The sequence below is a fragment of the Macaca fascicularis genome, chromosome X (genome assembly GCF_037993035.2).
Source record: "Macaca fascicularis isolate 582-1 chromosome X, T2T-MFA8v1.1".
Classification (NCBI taxonomy): Eukaryota; Metazoa; Chordata; class Mammalia; order Primates; family Cercopithecidae; genus Macaca; species Macaca fascicularis.
Window position 1 is genome coordinate 23956480 of NC_088395.1, and position 14389 is coordinate 23970868.

General features: G+C 44.1%; 1 protein-coding gene across 5 annotated transcripts in view; it reads right to left on the bottom strand.

Moving 5' to 3' along the window:
* KLHL15 (kelch like family member 15) overlaps positions 1-14166 on the bottom strand; it is a 49561-nt gene extending 35395 nt beyond the window's left edge. For 2 of the 5 annotated variants that reach the window (XM_065538536.1, XM_074030237.1), the window contains exon 1: positions 11834-12294. The gene's annotated coding sequence lies outside the window, so the exon portion shown is untranslated. Of the gene's footprint in view, positions 1-11589; positions 11653-11833; positions 12295-12605; positions 12663-14119 lie in introns of those variants that run through there. The other 3 variants (XM_045384507.2, XM_065538537.1, XM_065538538.1) reach the window with 3 other exon arrangements.
* Between the last annotated feature and the right edge of the window lie 223 nt (positions 14167-14389).

Consider the following 14389-nt stretch of genomic DNA (forward strand, 5'->3'; position numbering starts at 1 on the left):
GGAGTGCAGTGGTGCGATCTCCACTCACTGCAACCTCCAGCTTCTGGGTTAAAGCGATTCTCCTACCTCAGCCTCCCAAGTAGCTGGGGTTAGAGATACGCGCCACTAGGCTCAGCTAATTTTTTTTTTTTTTATTTTGAGTAGAGACAGGGTTCATCTCGTTGGCCAGCTGGTCTCGAACTCCTGACCTCAAGAGATCTGCCTGCCTGGGCCTCCCAAAATGCTGGGATTACAGGCATAAGCCACCACGCCCAGGCTTGAATTATTTTTAAATGTAAAATTTATGAGCTTAGAATTTTCCTACATACACAAATGCATACTGGGAACAAAAGGAATCTCATACAGTGTGGTGTTTGAATAACCAGTCTAAGAGGGCTATCAACATCACACTAATTACCAGTTTTCCAAATAATTAGAATAGGGCTGGGTGTGGGGCTCACACCTGTAATCCCACACTTTGGGAGGCCAAGGCGGGAGGATTGCTTGAGCCCAGGAGTTTGAGACAAGCCTAAGCAACATAGTGAGTTCCCATCTCTAAAAAAAAGTAGTAATAGAAAAAAAAATAGAATTAAAAACAACAAATTAAACCGGATGAAAAATTTGACATTACATTTTTTTTTCAGGATCATTATGGTCACCAACGATCACTCTGCCTTGTCATGCTGTATTGGTCTACAGGGAGTGGTGGCTTGTGCCTGTAATCCAAGCAACTCAGGAGGCTGAGGCGGGAGGATCACTTGAAAGAACAGCCTGAGAAACAAAGATCCTATCTCTAACAAAATTAAAAAAAAAAAAAAAAAAAAAAATCTGCCGGGCACGGTGGCTCACACCTGTAATCCCAGCACTTTGGGAGGCCGAGGCAGGCAGATCACAAGGTCAGGAGATCGAGACCATCCTGGTTAACACGGTGAAACCCCGTCTCCACTAAAAATACAAAAAATTAGCTGGGTGTGGTGGTGGGTGCCTGTAGTCCCAGCTACTCAGGAGGCTCAGGCAAGAGAATGGCGTGAACCCGGGAGGCAGAGCTTGCAGTGAGCCGAGATGGCGCCACTGCACTCCAGCCTGGGCAACAGAGCGAGACTCCATCTCTTAAAAAAATAAAAATAAAAAAAAAAATCAAATGGGCATGGTGGCATGCACCTACAGTCTCAGCTACTCGGGAGGCTGAGGCAGGAATTTCAGCCTACAGTGAGCCATGATCATGCCACTGCTTTCCAGCCTGGGCAGTAGAACAAGACTCAAATCTAAAAGAAAAAATAAAGATTTATTGGTCACATTTAATGAAGATTTAATAATAGAAGGCTGGAAATTAGTGTTCATATACTTGAGAGTAAACTACTTTGTGTTTCATTAATCTGTTATTTTGACAATGCCTAAAAATACCATACTTCATGTCAAAGTCACCCTCTCTGTTCAACAGTTAATCACTACCTGAAAAGGTCTAAAACAGTTAATATTCACATTTCTGAAAAATATTCCATCTAAATTTACAAAAGGAGAAACTATGCTTTCTCAAAAAAACAAAAAACAAAAAACCAACAATCAAGGTTCCAGATACTTACTATGGTGGAAATATCATAAGGCAGAGAAGCAGCGGGGGAAAAAAACAGGAGGAGGAGGAAGAGGATTGGTAAACTGTGAGTCAAAAGACCCCAAAAACATACGTAAAGACAGCTCCTGCCTGAGTACACAGCATTCTCCTCTGGGCACCCAGCCTGCCGAGAGGGATTCCTAGCAGGCAGCCTCCCACTCTGTGATCCTGGCCACGGTCACTCATGGTCATACAGGAGTGGGAAATATGAATCAAGATGAACAGAAACTTAGCAAAGGCGAGGGGAGAGAAGAGAGAAACAGAGAAAAAGAGAGAGACGTGTATTGACTGTGTATGACGGGAACTGGAACATGTCAAAGAGCAGCTGTGGGCACCCACTTCTGTCTGCCATGTGGGCTGAAGATCAGAGAAAGGCAGTCAACTGAGAAAGAATAAAGCCAAAAGGAGGACAGGGAGCGTTCCTGAACACCTCATTCTCCCAGTCGCTAGACCCAGTTCTATGTCTGCCCTTGGGTTCTGAGAGAGCCTTACATTCTTAGAATAAATTCTTCCTCTTTACTACCTTAGGTTGATTTTTCCTACTTATAACCAAGGGTCCTAACTAATAGTTTTAGAACAGAAATACTATGTAACTCAAACTTTCTTGGCCTTCTCTCTGCATCTGTAAAAACAAGAGCACTAGACATAATCTCTAAAATATTTTTAGTCCTAAAATTCTCATTCTTTTCATATGATTTTGTAAATATGCAATGCACTAAATACGCATGCCAGTTAAATAAACTATAGTTACTTTTAAAGTATCAGCAATGCATTTGTGAAGTTTACCTGATCTAAACAGACTTCTAAAACTAATCTGCGATAGCCGAGACATATGCAGTAACTTATTTTCTACCTAAAAAGCTCAGTGCATTTATTGATAAGACTAACAACTTTAGAGCAGCAGCAGTATTTTACTTTTATGGTAACCGTGTATTAAGTAGAAAACAGTGAAATACTCAGTGATTAAGTGACTAACATGATAGTCTCTAGACGGAAGTAGTAAGTAAGGGTATAGGTCTGGAGTCAGATGCCTAGGTTTGAAGCACGGTTTTACCTCTTATTAGCTCTGTGACATTGGGGCAAGCTACTCAGCCTCTCTGTGCTCTAAAATGTAAAATCTGGACCAGACGCGGTGGCTCACGCCCATAATCCCAGCACTTTGGGAGGCCGAGGTGGGCAGATCACCTGAGGTCAGGAGTTCTAGACCAGCCTGGCCAATGTGGTGAAACCCCGTCTCTACTACAAATACAAAAATTAGCCAGGTGTGGTGGCTGGCACCTGTAATCCCAGCTACTTGGGAGGCTGAGGCAGGAGAATCGCTTGAACCTGGGAGGCGGAGGTTGCAGTGAGCTGAGATCAGTTCATTGCACTCTAACCTGGGCAACAAGAGTGAAACTCCATCTCAAATTGATCAATTAATTTAAAAAGTATAAAATTGAAAACTTTAAAATTGGGGTACTTCAGGCCAGGCGCAGTGGCTCACACTTGTAATCCCAGCACTTTGGGAGGCCAAGGCAGGTAGATCACAAAGTCAGGAGATCGAGACCATCCTGGCTAACATGGTGAAACCCCCATCTCTACTAAAAATACAAAAAAAATTAGCCTGGCATGGTGGCGGGTGCCTGTAGTCCCAGCTACTCGGGAGGCTGAGGCAGGAGAATGGCGTGAACCCGGGAGACGGAACTTGCAGTGAGCCGAGATGGCGCCACTGCACTCCAGCCTGGGTGACAGAGTGAGACTCTGTCTCAAAAAAAAAAAATTGGGGTACTTGGACAGGTGCGGTGGCTCACGCCTGTAATCCCAGCTACTCGGGAGGTTGAGGTGGGAGAACTGCTTGAACCCACGAGGTGGAGGTTGCGGTGAGCAGAGATCGCACCACTGCACTCCAGCCTGGGCAACAGAGTGAGACCCTGTCTCAAAAAAAAAAAAAAAAAAATTGGGGTACTAATATTAATAGAACCTACCTTACAGGTTGCTGTCAGGATTAAATGAATTAAAGGATGTAAAGCACTCAGAACGGTGCATGGACCTTAAGTACACTGTAACATTAAGGCTTATTATCATGCCCCTTCATGTTGTGCTACTAGAGCCAAAATAGTAGGCCTGATCTAGTTAACTCTGAAGAAACTCCCCAGCCCACCTTTTGAGTATAGTTTCTCAGGACTCAGGACCCAGGTCAACTCTAACTCCACAGATAAAGACTGTAATGTCCACGGGTGAACTGACTTTTTATTCAAGGTCATAGAACTAGTAGTTAGAAATAAAGTTAAGACTAGATTCTAGCGTAGGCAACATATCAAAACCCTGTCTCTACAAAAATTATCTGAGCGTGGCAGTGTGTGCCTGTAGTCTCAGCTACTTGGGAGGCTGAGGCAGGAAAACTGCCTGAGCCCAGGAGGCAGAGGTTGCAGTGAGCTGAGATGGTGCCATTGCACTCCAGCCTGGGCAACAGAGTAAGAGCCTGTCTCAATAAAAAAAAAAAAAGATTAGATTCTATTTGCAAAAAATACAAAATAGTGTGGTCGGAAAGAGCAAAACCTCTGAAATCAGAGTGCTTACTAGTACTTACTGTGTGACCTAGAGAAATGTTGTTAACTTCCTAATCTTGGTTTCCATCCATACATTACTAATAATCATCATCGTCATCTTATTGTTAAGTTAGGGTGGTGAATAAATGAATTAACGTTAAGTGAGAACCCTCAATCTCCTCTCTACCAATCCCATGCCTCCCTAAGGTTTATCATAACGCAGACTGATAACAGATCAGGGTCAGGTGTGGTGGCTCACGTCTGTAATCCCACCACTTTGGGAAGCCAAGGTGGGCATATTACTTGAGCCCAGGAGTTCGAGGCCAGCCTGGGCAATGTGGCGAAACACCATCTCTACTAAAAACACAAAAATTAGTCAGATGTGGTGGTGTGTGACTGTAGTCCCAGTTACTCAGGAGGCTGAGGTCAGAGGATAAACTGAGCCCGGGAGGCCAAGGCTGCATTGAGCTATAATCCACCAGTGAACTTCAGCCCGGGCAACAGAGTGAGACCATGTCTCAGAAAAAAAAAACAAAAACAAAAAAAACTGTGTACATAACTCTTTAACTGGGTGCAGCAGCCTCATGCCTGTAATCCCAACATTTTGGGAGACAAGGCACGAGGATCACTTGATACAGGAGTTCAAGACCAGCCTGGGCAACATGGCTGGACCTCTTCTCTACAAAAAAATTTTTTAAAAAATAGCAGAGGTTGGTGGCATGCTCCTGTGGCCCCAGCTACTTGGGAGGCTGAGGCAGGAAAATCTCTTGAGCTGAAGATGTCGAGGCTGCAGTGAACCACGATGAAGCCACTGCATTCCAGCCGGGGCGACAGAACAAGGCCCTGTCTCTAAAAAGAAATGTAAGTACAGAATTACATCAATTTAAGGAAGAAAACTATTATAAGAACTACTTTGCAATGGCAGAGACAGCGGCGGCAGCAGCAGCATGCTCAACAAGAAGTGCGTAGCCCCATTCTCCCAAAAGAAAACGAATCATTGTAAAACACAAAAACCTTAAATAAGAACTCTTTAAATCAGTGAGTGCTGGAGGAAAAATTTAAGAGGCTTTGAGAAAAAAACATTTACTGACAAAATGTTCAATGTACAAAAATTCTGTATCCTTACTTTTCACATATAGGTTTATCAACATTTTATACATGGCCTTCAGAATTTCAAATGGTAGGGTTTTTTTTTCCCCAAAAGGGGAACCAACCTAAATTAAACCAAATGACAAAGCATACTTATACTACCAGGAAAGAAATACTGAAGAATGTATCTTGTTTCATAAACTTGGTACTGACTAAATAAAAGAAAGCCTCACATTTTTGTGCCTAAGAATGAACAGTATAGGGATTCTCAAAGCATGATCTGGGGACAAGTGAATCCAGTTGTCCTAAAAGATTCCAGTCCCCACTAAAGGGGCTTCCCAATGTCAAAATTATTATCAAAATAATTTTTTTAAAGTTATTGGTCAGCCAGGCACGGTGGCTCACATCCACGATCTTAGCTCCTTGGGAGGTAGAGGTGAGCTGATCACTTGAGCTCAGGAGTTCGAAACCAGCCTGGTCAATATGGTGAAACCCTGTCTCTACTAAAAAATACAAAACTTAGCCAGGGGTGGTGGCATGTGCCTCTAATCCCAGCTACTCAGGAGGGTGAGACATGAGAATTGCTTGAACCCGGGAGGCAGAGGTTGCAGTGAATGAAGACTGCGCCACCGCACTCCAGCCTGGGCGACAGAGCAAGACTCCTTCTCAAAATAAATACACAAATAAAGAATAGTTATTTGTCTTTTTCACTTTCATTCTGTTTTCCAGAGGTTTACACATGGTATGTGATATTGCAACAGACTGAATGCAGAAGCTGATGAGAAGCTCATTGGCTTTTATTAAGCCAGACATTAAAGAGATTTGCAAAAATTTAAAACAATGCTAATCTTTTCACCAAGTTCTTAACTGTTTTAGAAAAGTTATTCTTCATAAAAAAAAAAGTTATTTAGGTTACCATGTAACAGACCTAAAAAGATTAGATTCTATTTCCAAAAAATACAAAATAGTGTGGTCGGAAAGAGCAACACCTCTGAAATCAGAGTTCTTACTAGTACTTACTGTGTGACCTAGAGAAATGTTATTAACTTCCTAATCTTGGTTTTTATTTGTTTATTTTTTGAGACAGTCTCACTCTGCACCCAGGCTGGAGTACAGTGGCATGATCTCTGCAACCTCTGCCTCAGGGGTTCAAGCGATTCTCCTGCCTCAGCCTCCTGAGTAGCTGGGATACAGGTGCCCACCACCACGCCTGGCTCATTTTTGTATTTTTAGTAGAGACCGGGTTTCACCAAGTTGCCCAGGCTGGTCTTGAACTCCTGGCCTCAAGTGATCCACCTGCCTCGGCCTCTCAAAGTGCTGGGATTACAGGTATGAGCCACCAAGCCTGGCCCCCACTAATTTTTAAGAGTAAAAAGAAGTCCTGAGACCACAGGTTTGAGAACTGAAAGTATAAGAGATAAGTGACCACACACATGCACGCACAAACCTCAACCTCTTCCTATTCCTACCTGTGCCCTGGAAGACTATTACTGCTATTTATGTCACAGAAATTTTGAACACTTCAAACTCTCTAGTGACCAGTAAAAAAAAAAGTTTGGTGGGGGTACAACTGGACAGGAAATTAAAGGCAAATAAATTAAATGCTTCCTTTTCAGTTATAAGGCTGCCATTCTGATGTGAAGGCAAAATTCTAGGCAATTAATTAAAAGACATTTCAAAATTAACCTCTATGTTTATGCCATAAGCAATAATTCATTGCTTTCACATTCCTTCCACAGCTGCTTGAAAATTCATACAAAAGCTTAACGTATTCAATGCAAAAGCTAGATTCTCAGAGGTTGATATAATATACTTATCCTCAATAAAAAATTTAAATAATTTCATACTATCTTCATCCCCAAACTGTTCTCCTACCAAAATTGATGCCTATGCAGAAAATGCCACAGTTGCATACTGAAAAGAGAATGCAAAGGCTTACTACGGATAAAAACAGAATTAATTTCTGAGTCATAACATTTCTCACTTCTGTAACCTATAAAGCAAAAAAATGTAAATTCGACAATCTCAAAGCAGCCAACTTCTCAACTCAACATACCAATCTAAAACAAAAGACAAATTTAAAGACAGACTAAATTTTTAGCTCTATTAGCGGTCACTTTACTCTCAATACACTACTCAAATTGAAAACTCACTTTAATATGGGAGGAGCAGTTGTGTAAGTTAACTTTAATGTGTTTAATACTGGAAATTCTTGCTTGTCATCAAAATATTTTTATAACTCAGGACCAAACTGCAAATGACCATTTAACTAAGCTATTAGGAGGGCCCTGGGTCCTCCAGCCTCCAGACTGGCACCAAATTACTTCACTTTTCAGGTATGTTTAGCATTTAGTCATCCTATAATACAAGAACCCTTATAAGAAAAAAACACTCCTGCTTGAATGCTATTTTTCATCAGAAGACTTTAATTTAATGCTTCTCTGCTTATTCCACACCATGACTAGTAGTAGTCCAAGAGTGATGTCATGGAAAACAGCTTCCCTTAGCCTTTAGAGATTGGATCCAGTGAGAATTCTAGGAAAAGCCTCTACTGGGGAATAAAACCCCAAATCATCTAAGTTCTATTCTAACATGAAATCACAAATACTGTAATGTTAGCCTTTCAGTTCCTCATAAGAATTATAGAACCAAACTAAATATTTTGGAAGGTCTTGCTGTTATGATATAGATTTCCTGCAAATCATTAAAGTCTATGATATATATCATTAACTAAATTCAAAGATCTTATCAGAGCAAAGAAAATTTTTTTCTATCCATTCTTGTATGTTTCAGTGATTGAGCCTGATGGGTTTTAAGGGTCTTACATTAAAAACAGAAAACCGGACAACATATTTTGCCTTTCCTAATTTGTTTCCAAAGTTAAAATTTCAAATTCTGAAAAGGCCTTCCACTTTTGGACCAGCAGCAATACAACATATACCCTTGGCAGAGATGAACTATGAGAGCCTTTCCAATGATTCTTAAAATGGCAATAATAATAATCATCTTATATTACTATCTCCTCCCTTGGTGCTGCTGTTCCTTGAAAACCAGCTACACTCCCAACTTAAGGCCTCTCTACACCCTGTTCCCTCCGCCAGGATCACACTATCCCCAGATATATATGGTTCCCTTAGGGTCTTTTGTGTCATTTCAGTGAGGCCTTCCTCAAACACCCTCTTTTAATGTTGCAAAACTCCGTCTGCCCCATCAACCAGACAATCCCCATGCTCCTCCACTTTATTTTTCTCTGCAGTATACTAAATGGCAATACAGGCTATCCATTTTACTTAAGTTTCCTTTCTGCTTCAATTTGGCGGTTTTGCTTCATTGACTGTTATATCTCCAGCACCTAAAACAGTGCTTGGCACATAATAAGTGCTTAATAAATATTTGTTGGAAAGACGGATAAATTTAATCCTCACAACCTTCCATGTTTTGTATCCATCCCTGACTTAAAGATGAGAACATCAAAGCTCAGAGGTTAGGTAACTTGCCCAAGGCTATATAATTATTAGAAAGTTGTGAAGTTGGGGTCCGCCTGACTTCAGAGCCTTCCTGATTAAACACTGTTCTACAATGCCTCACCCATTGCTCCAACTTTCATTTCTCTTCAATAAAAACCACATGAGATATAGCACTCCAATTCAGAGAAAATAGATGCTAATAAAGTAATCCACCTCCTCTAAGCTAAAGATTCATTCTCCTCACAGTTAACATTATTCACTCTCAAAACATTTGCACTGGGAAAGGCCAGGCTTGACAACAGGCCACCTACATCATTTGCGGGGACTCTTGTTCAAAATCAGGGAAAAATGGCGTTAAAAGGCTGGGCGATGGCCGGGCGCGGTGGCTCACGTCTGCAATCCCAGCACTTTGGGAGGCCGAGACGGGCGGATCACTTGAGGTCAGTGGTTCGAGACCAGCCTGGCTAATGTGGTGAAACCCCGTCTCTACTAAAAATACAAAAATTAGCTGAGCATGGTGACGCGCATCTGTAATTCCAACTACCAGAGAGGCTGAGGCAGGAGAATAGCTTGAACCCAGGAGGCGGAGGTTGCAGTGAGCCGAGATCGCAGCACTGCACTCCAGCCTGGGAGACAGAGCAAGGCTGTCTCAAAAGAGGAAAACAAAAAAAAAAGCTGGGTGCGGCGACTCCCGCCTGTAATTCCAGCACTTTGGGAAGCCAAGGCGGGCGGATCACTTGAGTCCAGGAGTTTGAGACCAGCCTGGCCAACATGGTGAAACCCCGTCTCTACCAAAAATACAAAAATTAGCCGGGCGTGGTGGCGCATGCCTGTAATCCCAGCTACTCAGCAGGCTGAGGCCCAAGAATCCTTTGAGGCCAGGAGGTGGAGGTTCCAGTGAGCGAGGATCGCGCCACTCCACTCCAGCCTGGGCGACGGAGCAAGACTCTGTCTTAAAAAAAAGAAAAAAAAAAAAGTCGTCAAAAGCAGTAAAATATAAAGCTTTTTCCTTTCTTCTGTATCTGTCGACTATTTCACGGCGTTTTTTTTGAGACGGAGTTTTGCTCTTGTCGCCCAGGCTGGAGTGCAATGCCGCCATCTTGGATCACCAGAACTTCCGCCTCCCGGGTTCAAGAGATTCTACTACTGCCTCAGCCTCCAGAGTAGCTAGAACTAGAGTAGCTGGGATTACAGGCGTGCGCCACCACGCCCGGCTAATTTTGTATTTTTAGTAGAGACGGGGTTTCTCCACGTCGGTCAGGCTGGTCTCAAACTCCCGGCCTCCCAAAGTGCTGGGATTACAGGTGTGAGCCACCGCTCCCGGCTCTCATGGGTGTTTTTTAAATTTTATGTTTAATGTCGTTCTGAGTAAAGGAAAATTAAAAATTTAAATTAGCATGACTTTTACCATTCACCCTTATACTGTACAATCCCAGTTTTACATGCAGATTATTAAACCAAGCGTGGGGCCCTTCTGAACATCCATGAAGGCAAGCCTGCCCTGGTCAAGGTTAGGTTTCTGAGATAACCCGACTCGAGGTAGAGAGAAGGTCAAACCTTCAAATTCCCAATAAAGCAATGATTTGTCAAAATTTTATCTTCAAGTTAAGTGATAAATCCAATCTATAAAACCAACCACTTTGAAGTAGGCTCTTCCTTTTACTATGTTAATCCTGTCCAACTTCTATTATTCTGCCTTTTTACAAAACACAAAAGCATACTCTGAAAAGACAACTGATATTGGACTAGACGATCATAAATTTAATAAAACACCTAACTACTCAAAACCATTTGTTAGCTAAAAATAACAATGTACCCAAAAATGCTTCTTTTTCACTTTTTGTGGACCATTTAAGCCAAACCATACTATATTTTTGATGTGCCAAGTAAAAATGATCCATACTGATCTGTTACACATATAAATTCTGGCAAAATAAATTCAATTTTCAAACCACAAATATTTACTATCCTATTCTTTCCCCAAATTAATCAGCAATGAAGAGTGCAAGTTAACATCCTCTACCACTGATAAACTGACTCTAAGCACCTACTACATGCCATGATTAAAAATGAGAATCAAATTATATAATTACATTAAGTGCTAAAAAGTTGAAATGTTCTATACATTTCTAGATCTATTAAGGATTACTGAAACATGAATGCATTGATAAGCTCTTAACCAATTTTCAAATTAGTAGAAGTATTAGAGCATCCTGCTCCCTAGATATGAAAAACAGGCATTAAAATTAGGGTATGTATGTCTGCAAGGCATTTTCTAAATTACCACTTAATCAGATCAACAAAGGCAAACAAATTCGGAAAACAGAAAAGACTAAACAAATGTAAGGTGTTAACTAAATATTCAGAGTAAGAAAAGGGGCCTAAAGCGGCCTAGAACGAGGAAAAGCAAAGCGCCTACAGTAACGTTACATTTGAATTAAAGAATACCGTTATTTAAATAAGCAGTTAGCACTTCGTAGGAGGAAGGCCAAGCAACGTGACTATTATAGATCTATGGATTCACAGCACTGCTTTACTATTATTCCGTACTTATTTGCTTTTATTTGTAATATAGAAATAAAGAGGCAGCAACAGTTAGCCACTACATTAACCACTCTAGCAAAGGTTACTTTAAAAAACGGCCTTGAATTCTTACAACACTCTACAGTTAAGGATTATTTTCACATATATGACCTCATATAGTCCTCTCAACCCTGCGATGTTGGTACTACCGACTATATTTCATAGATAAGAAACCGAGGCTCGGTACGCGATTTTTTCTCAGAGTCACCCAAGTCGAACCCAGACCTTCCGATTCCTAGTTTTATGCCTCGCATTTCGCATAGTTCTATTTCAGGCATAAATTGAATTGTTAAAGGGAAGGAACGGGTTAGGGAAAAAATAATCATGGTACCTGCAGCTGTGTGCTGCAAAAAATGGCTGAATTATGCTTCTTCCTTTTTCTTTCTCGCTCTCTCTGGGAAAAAAAAAAATTACATTTCAAACAATTTAAGTAAACTCAAAGACAAATGAGGTCCCGGCGTCTACCCAATGTTTGACTCGGGTCCGTGTAGAGAGGGCCGGCGAATTCGTGCCTAGCTCGGGGTCGCGGGCGAAGCCCGGGCTCCGCAGGCCGGCGGCCAGGGGCGGCTACGTACCTCGGGGGGTCCTGTCCAGCCTCTAGTGGACGGCAGTCTGCATCAGGAAGAACCGGGCCGGCGGGCCGATGGGTGGGCGGTCGGGCGCCGGGACGGCACTCGGCAGGCTTCTCGGACGTCTACGAGCGGCCGCTGCCGGCACGAGCCGGGTCGCTCCGGCGGGGCACGAGCGTGCTCGCCTGCAGCACCCTCTGGATAAGTCCTGGGAAAGAAGACAGCGCTGAGTCGCGAAACCAGACAGTCGGGCTCCGCACGAGGCGGCGCGGCGTCGGGGCCCGGACCGACCTTGCCAACGCCGGGGGCCTCGCAGCACCCGGCGGGGCTCGGCGGGAGGGCCGACTGGGGCCGCGGGCGGGGGAAAGGGCTGGGGGGCAGCAGGCAGAGACAGAAGCACCAGAGAAGGTAGCGTCGAGGACGGCGTCTCCGAGCTTCTGCCCCGAAGCGCGCCGAGCCTCGGGATCACCCACGCCGGGGGTGGAGGAAGGCGGGAAAGGGGCGGGGAAGGGGCGGGGCGTGCGGGGCCACGAGCCGGGGGCCGCTCCGGGCCGCGCGCCCCCTGCGGGCCGCGGGAGCCGCCCGGGGCCCGCCCAGGGAGGCGGGGCTGGCCGGCACGGGGCCCCGTGCGCCGTCGTCTTGACGCGGAAGCCCGCCACGCTGGGAGAGAGGGCGGAGGGTGGGAAGCCGTTGGGGGCGGGGAGTTGGCCCGGGAGGCCCCCCCTCGGCCCCTGCTGGCGCCCCGAGGGGGCCAGCCTGTGGCCTGGCGGGTGTTTACCTTCCCCCTGGTCGAGCGCCAATGCCGCCATCTTTCAGCCTAAAGCGCGTCACTTCCGGCGCCACGGGAGCGGGAGCGGGTGTGGGAACGGGGGTGGGGGGCTGGCGGGGAAGGCTGTCCCGCGCCCGCGGCGCCCCGCGTCCCGGCTGCCGGCCCGCCACGCCAGCGGTTTCCCACCGAGGAAAACAGGCGACCGGGCGTCGCGGCCCCAGACTGGGCCCGACGCAGCTTCCCCCGCGGCGCCGCCGTCGGGGCTGAGGACACTCAGCTGTCCTCGTCCCCTTGGTCCCTCTCCGCCTGCACGAGCGATGGGCCCCGAGCCACTGAGGTGCGCCCACCCTCGACAAGTTGAGGGCTAGGAAGCCAGGAAAGTGTCTTTTTGCATCTTGGCCACGGTGGGGGTGGGGGAATCGGGGACAACGTGGAGGGAGCTTTTCCATAGCTACCTGTTATAAAAGTGACTAGATCTGCGCCAAATGACATCATTTTTGTAAGGCAACTTGCAGTGGATTATTGCGTCACTGTCCACTTGGCTTGCTGCACAACAATTACACGTTTCAGAAATCGATTTCCCAGGGGTGGGAAAATTCATAAAAAATTGCATGTCTGCACCACCCGGAGATAATGCCGGATTTAAAAAAGCTGTTCTGTCTCCACTTGCGTCAAAATAAGAACGAACATTCAGAGGGCAGTGATTTTTGTTGTTCATTTTTAACACATCAGCTGTAGAATTCTAGCTAGTACTTTTTAAATATTACCTTTTCTTGACTTAAGAATATAAAACTAGACTATAGGACTGGTTTGTAAATTTATTATGGCATCTCTTTGTGGGAAAAGTGTAGATGACGGAAATACACAGTTGGAAGCCCGTGATTCTACAATTAACCTTAAATTAGGGCATCCATTGCCCATAGCAGATCCTAAAGTGAGGTATTTCGGCTTCCCCCACCCCCACCCCCCGCCGCCATTTTCTCTCTAGACCAATATCCCGATGAACTTTCCGTGAGAGGTGTCGCTAAAAGCGATCATTATCTCTTTCTAGCAAACTCGAACATTCTATCTTTCCCGAGGCCAAAATAGCACACGGTGTACTGTTTTGCTGAAGTAGACTACTTCGTGGGAGAGATAACAGAATCACCTCAATCTTTTGGAAAAAAGCTTCCTTATTCCGATTTAAACTTACAAGCTTAAAAAAAACTATGACACAGAAATTCCCAAGTTGTTCACACTTTCTTTCCATCTTTTCCAATAGCTCCTTTAAGATATTTCTGTTCATTATTTTAAAATCCCTGCTTGCTGTATTTGCATCTGTGACTATATGACAAATTACCCCAGAATTTATCACATTACAACAAAATTTTAAAAATTAAACCATAAACTTTAAAAATGCATACATTCCACTTCTGAATATTTAAATTTTCATACAGTATTCCCGAACATCTAAACGCTGAATTTGGATTTTTGTACATTAACTAACAGACATTTTAAGCTATACATTACTATCTGGCACTGACCTGTCTAAAGAGAGGCTTCTGTTCTTCATTGAAGCAAGAGCTGAAACGTTTCTGCGCTCTGTGTACCAGGTATAAATGTAGTGAGTGATGTCATAGCCATTGTGTGATCACCGTGCCCCCCACCCCTCCTTATTTTGACATTGCAAGGTCTCATATGGGGAATTTCAAATGTGCTTTTTTGGATACTTATTGTAGTTTCTAAAACTGCTGTGTCTTTCAGTCAATCTATACGTTTACTATATAACACCCCCCCAAAGTTATCTTCAACCA